Source organism: Rhincodon typus, chromosome 6 (genome assembly GCF_021869965.1).
Source record: "Rhincodon typus isolate 14 chromosome 6, sRhiTyp1.1, whole genome shotgun sequence".
NCBI lineage: Eukaryota > Metazoa > Chordata > Chondrichthyes > Orectolobiformes > Rhincodontidae > Rhincodon > Rhincodon typus.
Genome location: NC_063337.1, coordinates 32,449,408 through 32,457,540, shown reverse-complemented (window position 1 = coordinate 32,457,540; position 8,133 = coordinate 32,449,408).

Here is an 8,133-nt window from a genome sequence, read left to right as displayed (position 1 = left end):
CTTGCAATGGGGTTAGCTACAGGTGGTGGTGTTCCCATGTATTTGCTGTCCTTATTCTTCTACATGCCAATGGTTGTGGGTCTGGAAGGATAAATTTCTGCAGTGCATCTTGTTGATGATGCACACTGATGCTACTGAGCATTGGTGGTTCAGGGAGTGAATGTTTGTGGATGTGATGTCAATCAGGCTGCTTTATCCTGGATGGTGTCATGCTTCTTTAATATTGTTGGATCTGCACTCACCCAGGCAAGCAGGAATTATCCCATTACATTCTTGAATTGTGTCTTTTAGATGGTGGACGGGCTTTGGGGAGTCAGGAGGTGAGCTACTCACTGCACTGTATTCCTAGTTTCTGACATGGGTCTTGAAGACACTGTATTTGTATGACTAGTACAAATCAGTTTCGAGTTATTGGTAACCCCTAGGATGTTATTATACAGGATTCATTGAGTATCAAGGGACAATGGTTAGATGCTCTCACTGGTGATAATCATTGCCTGGCACTTTGTGAGGCATGAATGTTTGTTGCAAACTGTAAGCCCAAGCTTGGAAATTGTCCATGTCTCGCTGCATTTGGACATGGAACACTTCAATGTCTGAGGAATGATGAATGGCGCTGAAAAATGTGGAATCATCAGTGAACATCCCCACTTCTGACCTTATGATGGAGGAAGGTCATTGATGAAGCAATTGAAGATGATAGGGGCTAGGACACTACCCTGAAGAATTCCTGCAGAGAAGGCCTGGGGTCAACATAACTAACCTCCACAAACACAACCATCTTGTTTCGTGCTAGGTACGACTCCAAACAGCAGACAGTTTACCACCTGATTTCCATTGAGTATAATTTTGACAGGTCTTGTGGCCACGATGTCAAAGGCAGTCACTTCTGGTCTCCTATTCCAGAATGTCCCAGCTTAGGCTGAGGATAGAAAGCTAATGAATGCATTCGGCATATCATCTCGTTTTATGGGTGTACAGTTTAACATGCATAAATGCCTCCTCTAGGCTAAACAGATGGTTTGATTAAATGATTCTATTCATTCATGCAGCTTTTGAGAGGTACTATAAACTCAATTGGTTTTATTGAAAATAGCCTGAAGCGATGAGCATTATATGGTCACCAATTTCAATATCTAAAAAAATCTTCTTGTAGAGCCATAGAGATTTACATCACAGAAAAAAAGGCCCTTTGGCCCATTGAGTCTGTGCCAGTCAAAAACAAGCGCCTAACTATTCTAATCCCATTTTTCAGCATTTCACCCATGGTCTGGTGTGCCTTGGCATTGTAAATGTATATCTAAATACTTTTTTATTAAAGTAAATGTTAGGAGTGTTTCTGCCTCTACCACACTTACAGGCAGCAACTTCCAACCTGTGGGTGAAATTCTGTATTTATTAACTCAGAAGCACAGCCTAGTAACAAGTTGGAGTAAAGCAGCATAACAGATTACAAGTTAGTAGGCCATAATGGCGGGCATGGTGGGGGTTGGATTTCTGTGGGCGAGCAGCTAGGAGATTGACAGATTGATAAGCATATGGACAAGAGTAAATTCTGTGAATGACATTTCACAATTAAACATTCAATGTCACTTTCAGATTTACTAAGAGTGTATTATTTAGTTGAATTCTTCACTGAGGCACCTAGGAAGTTAACAAACCATGCTGCTAAGATAGGCAGAATTGCAAATTAAAATGCCCAAGGCAACATATGAACACACATTTCAACCAACCCTACAGTCAGAATACAAAAGCAATTTACCACAGATCCTGGAAGTATTTACTGAGCCAAAATGTTAACACTGTTTTTCTTTGGATCCCCACAGATGTTGTTTGACATGCTGAGTATTTCCAACATTTTTCTAATTTCTCTTCTATCATCTGTATGTTAGTCCTAGTGTGAAGTATCATCAGCCATAGATACTTATCACAAAATCGCAGATATATTCTCCTGAGGCACAAGCTTATCAGAGTCTGAGCAATGTCGGCTTTTTGGTATGGCACAATCAGACAAAGTGTTCAGTAAGCATCAACTTCGAGATCATCCCACTGCATCTTTTATAGCTTTTCTCAAATGGCGTAGTGAGATTCTCACTGGCAGCAGAGGATTCCCAACTGACACTTATTTTTGCTTGTTAAACACCTTGTTAACAGCCCAACTTGCCACAGCTTTGATCTTTCCAAACTCACCTTGCAAACTAGCTTTTTGGGAAAGCTTCATTTGGAAACCGGAGTGGGTTCTTGGCAGCTTCAACTCGCTGTTTGTTCCAAAAGACCTCCATGTTGGACACTGGGCAACAACATCTCAAGACATGCTCCACGGGCACTGGCCACACACACATCCCACATCCACAGACATTGGCTTCCAACATGTGCCAGCCTCTGAGAACACTCATGGCACCTCTCTGATTCAGTGGTGCACTTCAATAACTCAGCTTGGGCAACTATCATTGCAATGCTGAAGCAAGGACAGCTTGCTCTCCAGGTCACACACCCAGCTCAGGCTCAGCATCCCCGTTTCTCCTTTTCGAACTTTGGCCCCTCAAACAGAGATAACAGATTCATATTACTACTGTCTTGCCTTTCCATTTAGCGCAGGCTCAAAGCTGGAAGGCTTGCCATAGTTGTCAGCAAGCCTCAGTCCCAATCAAGGGGGTTAGCCTTCACTCAGGGGATCCAGGCACAGTAAGACAAGGACAAAAACAGAGGTTGCTGGAAAAGCTCAGCAGGTCTGACTGTAACTGTGAAGAAAAAAATCAGTTAACATTTCAGTTTCTGGTGACCCTTTCCCAGAACACAGAAAGTCAAGGGTAGCCTCTGATAGCAGTCCAAGCCCCACCCTGAGTGTCAGAGCCAGATCTTCTCCCCAGAGGGGTGAGAGCGCAAGCCATGGGCTGCACATCACCATCTTGCCTGTTTCTGCCCTGTAATGTGCTGTTTTTCTCCTGTAATGAGAGAGATACAGGTATCAGAGAAATGTAAAGATTGATTTTTAGATCAGGAGCAGTAATAGCCAACACATAACTTATTTTGCGTTAGATATGAATGGTGAGATTTAGCAAGTCCTGCCAATATAAAGAATGACCCCACACTTCCAGTGTGGATTGAACAATGCGGTGGGTGTATCTGGGTTATGAAGCCAGGACATCTGGGGAAATAACAGATTTGAGGATCTGCTGGTGTGCCTCAAATGGAGTGGCATTACTGCAGGAATTCCAGCAAAAACCCAGAATGAACCGACAGCTTTACCCTGGAAAGGACGCTGATGAAAGACTAACAAATGAGAGTTGCCGTCTTTGGGCTTAGAAAGGGTTGATAGGTCAGTTGAATGCAGTTTCTCAAGCTTGAAGTCACTGACACAAACATGGAAGCAATTTGTGAATCCTGAATGTAGTTTTTTTCAAGCGTGGTGCAACGTGACTACATCACACTCCATAACCAATGATGATTCGACTTTGAATGCATTTCGATCATTTGGGGACACGTTAGCCTTTTTCACACAACCACCAATCTTCCCATGATAATGCAGAATGTTGTGTAGTTTATAATCTTGAATCTATGGAGAGATTATACTAGTTTCTGTGGGAGGAATCTATTGGAGGCCTGTTCAATGTTTTTTGTGGCAAGAGATGTGGCCGAGTTGTGTGATAAATCCAACAAGGCATATCTTGATGTTAAACACAACTTGCTGCACCTTTTGACTAAGTTCTGGACATCAAAACAAGCTTCGCTTTAGGCAGTGGTGTGTTGCCTATTAAGGGGGATTATTGCTTACTAAGATTATTGCTTATTAACTGCAGATCTCACCTTATTAATATTAGCTTTCCATTATATCACTCGCTGCAAACAGACTTGAAAGCATGATTTCTTGCCATAGAAGGCAGAGTGTGTACCTACAACTTCAGCTAGCTATCGTTCCAAAGGATCTCTGTGTTGAACACCAACATCACAGGGCATGCACCATGGACACTGGCTACACATGCCCTGTATTCACAGACATTGGCATCTGGCATGTGCCAGTCTCTAACAACCCTCATTGTTCATTTCTGATTCACTTACAGTACACTTCTAAACTTCAGCTCTGCACCTTGGGCTGCCCTGGCAGCTCTCATTGTAATGCTGCAGCAAGAACACTGTGTGCTCAGTCACACACACCCAGCTCGTGGACTGGACCAGGCTGCATCACTGGACTCTTCATTCACTGTCATTGCACTCACTCACTCTGAACCTACCTGGATGCTCGCAACGTCCTAGCCTTGCCTTGTATTGTTGTGCCTTGCTCTTCAGAGATACCAGGCTCACGATACTGCTGTTTTGCTGTACTGTTTAGCACAGATGAAAGCAGGATGCATGTAATCATTGTCAGCAGTCCTCAGTGAGATCAAAGGAGAGTGCATTTAGTCAAGGTGGCCAGCGCAGTATGTTAAGAGCACCTTCCATCTAGGGGCTTGGAAACAGTCAGTCAGCTGCTCGGGGTGTAGGGGTCAGGATGCTCTCCCCTTTAGGAGTGAAAAGCTGAATGTTGGCAGCACACCACAAGTCTTGACTCTTTCTGCCCTCTTGTGGGCTGTTTTCCTCCTAGAATGAGAGACAGGTATGTTTAAGTAAGCCTAAGTGAATTGGAAGTGATGGCACAGTTATTCCTGTTGGTGCAGGTGGGGAGGGATCCTCTGCACATTATTAGGGAGAGCAGAGGCCGTGCTGATCTTTATTGGACTGGATGACGGAGAATGAGGGAAGATGTTGCATGTAATGGTGAGAGCAACAGAGCATGAGCCTTGGCGGCATATGGCTGTTGTAGCAAGATAGAGTGAGTGTGAGTTATTAGACAGAAGACAGTGGCACTGAGAATGATACAGTCAGAGAGGTCTACAGCACAGAATAAGAGGCCCTTCAACCCAATGAGTCTGGACCAGTCAAAAACAGCCACCTAACTATTCTAATCCCATTTTACACACTTGAGCCATAGGGTAGTATGCCTTGGCATCACATGCTTCTTTGATGTTATGAGGAATTCTGCCCCCACCACCCTTACAGCCACTGAGTTCCAGATTCTGATCACCCTCTGGGTGAAAATATTTTTCCTCACATTTGCTCAAACCAATCTGTCCCTTACCATAAATCTGTGCCCCCTTGGTCAATAATCCCTTCACTAAGGGAAACGCTCCTCTCTGTCTAACCCATTTATGCTCTCCATAATTTTATACATCTCAATCATGGCCCCCTCAGTCTCCTCTGCTCCAAGGAAACCCAATCTCTCTTCATAACTCAAACTGTCCAGCACAGGCAACATCTCAGTAAATCTGCTCTGCACTCTTTCCAGTTCAATTGTATCCCTGTTATAATGTGGATTCCAGAGCTGCAAACAATACTGTAGCTGTGGCTCAGCCAATGTTTTGCATAGCATAACCTCCCTGTTCTTAAACTCAATGCCTCTGCTAATAAAGGTAAGTATCCCATATGCCTTTTTAACTATTTTATCCCCTCCTACCTTATTTACTTTGTCTGCTTATGCTAGTGGAAAGGAGGTAATTGACCTTTTTCCTACACCATCCTCTAGATGGTGAGGCTGCACTGACTGGGTGGCAACGTCAGTCCTGGCTGGCATTGTCTGATGTTGTGGCCTGCACAGCCAGTTCTGGGCAAAGGGGATGTCTTGCCTCTGCACCACCAGCATTTCCAAGTCTCTGCCCAGAAAGCAAGGTGCCAATTTTTTCCTTGTCTGGGTCAAATGTCTAGATATGTGTAGAGAAACCCAGTACAAATGATGTTTGTCCGAGTGTGCCATGGCCTTTTAAAGACAGTGTCAGCTCCAGGGTGTCCATTCTGTGATATGTAGCAGTGGCACATTGTTCTGTGTGGAGCAGGTATAATGTGGCCAGAATCAATGAGAGGACAATATGGGAGCAGGATAGGTAGTTAAATAGGTACTTTTTGTAAGTAGTGATGAGAAAACTCACTCAGCCTTGCAGAGACAAAGCTTCTGTGAAACTTGACCAAATTGACATTTTGTCAAAATGAATCAGATTCAGTCTCATGTGAGTAACAGGTTTTATTCACAATGCTTTAAAATGTGTACTCTATGGTTACAGTTCTAGTGACCAACTCTTTTTTCAAGTCATTTACTTTTCTCTGAGTCCACACACAGGCTCAACCAATAAAGCATTGTGTGCATAAATGACTCCCTAGGCTATTTGAGGGGCCAATTAAAGGTCAATTACATTCATATGGGTCTTGGAATCACTCTAGGCCAAAACAGGTAAGGACAGTGGTGAACCAATTGGGCTTTTATAACAATTTCTCTAAAGGACATCAGTAAACCAGATTGGTTTTTATGACAATCATTGTTATACAGTCACCATTAAACTAGCTTTTAATTCCAGATTTTATTTAGTTCAAATTTCATTGTCTGGAATGGTGAGATTCAAACCCACATTCTCAGAACATTAGCCTGGATCTTTGGATTACTAGGTACGTGATATTACCACTACAGTACCAATATTGCCCTAGGCTATAACTTTAGAGTATCTTATGAGTACATGGCCATGTACACACAAAGAAGGTAGATTCATCCTTACTCAATGTAACTCTGAAATCAGAACCTAAAAGATTTTTTTCAAAATTCATTCATGAGATGTGAGCATCACTGATTGGGCCAGCATTTATCAGCCATCTTGCTAGCTAGGCCACCCCAGAAGGCAGTTAAGAGTCAACAACATTGTTGTGGGTCTGGAGTCAAAGGACATTAGTGAACCAGATGGACTTTTTTTACAAAAATGGTCACCATTAGATTAGTTCAAGATTTTTTTTTTATTGAATTGAAATTTCATCATCTTCTCATGAGCTCTAGTTTAGAGCTCTGGATTACTAGTCCAGTGGCATTAGCTGTATCCCCTCTACTTCCCCTCAGTGATCACCATGTACGGCAGTATTTAGTTTTCATGCATCACAAATGGTATCACTTTGAAGTGCAAACCTCAAGTTAGTTCTTGACTCTGCCTTCGCCTTGGCCAGTTTGTTTTGAATCTAATCTCACACTGTGGCATCAAACCATACAATAAAAGATTGTACACATTAAATTTCACCTAATAAGTTATATAATGAGATCTAATCATTCAGTAAAACCAGTGCATTAAATGGCCCCCCATAGGAAGGTAGTGATAAGTTCCACAAAATAACTTGGAGGTAGATGGCCATGTTTAATAATGTCCTTTCTTTCACTCTAGTTGCTGTTGTTTATTTATTAAGTTCCCTGGTCTACATTGAGAACATTTCTTCCATTTTTATGGTTTCATGTTGGCTCTTGTCTATGTTCCCCTTTGTACATGGTGAGGGGCAATTCTGCTAGTTGGATGGTCAGTAAATGGGGAAGTCTAGCCAAAGAGAAAGGGTCAGGATAATTCAGATTGAGAGGGAGGAGGGAAAATCACCCATCATCAGAACTCATTCCCCACTGCAAACATCAATTAGGAAACCAGCTCAAATTTGGGGTTTGAACCTCATTAGCATAATTTGCACAACCTGTCACTTTGCAACAGATAGCTCATACATTCTGAAGATTGGACAACTTGCATTATGACCTGTCCCTTGCTTTGAGGAGAATATCTTCTCAGGGTTGTGAGTTTCTGCCACGGATATTCATGTGAGGCCCAAAGATAACTAATGTCAAGTGGCAATAACTGCAAGTTTAGGAGAGATGCTCTGCTCTTGGCTTCAGATCAAACCTAAAGTATAAATCTTACTTTTTGTTGTGGTGGTTGCTTTCTGGGCCATATGCAAGCCTAGGGAGCCTTCATTCCAATTTTCCTTAAGGGCATGATGCCTGTTTATGACCATCACTCATGGCTGAAACACTCTTCAACTTAAGAGCAGCATCACTGGAATGCATAGGTCTTTGGTCCCCAGAATTGGTCCTCATTCCATCTTGGTATAAAACATGTGCACTGAGGACAAATTTCTCCCTGTACAGATCTAGTTCAGTTATGTAAATTAGAAATACTAATGGTGCAGGAATCAAGTGCCCCTTAATCCCAGGGGGAGGCAATGGCCTAGTGGTACTATCACTGGACTGTTAATCCAGAGACACAAATAGCATTCTGGGGACCCTGGTTTGAATCCTGGTGGAATTTGAAT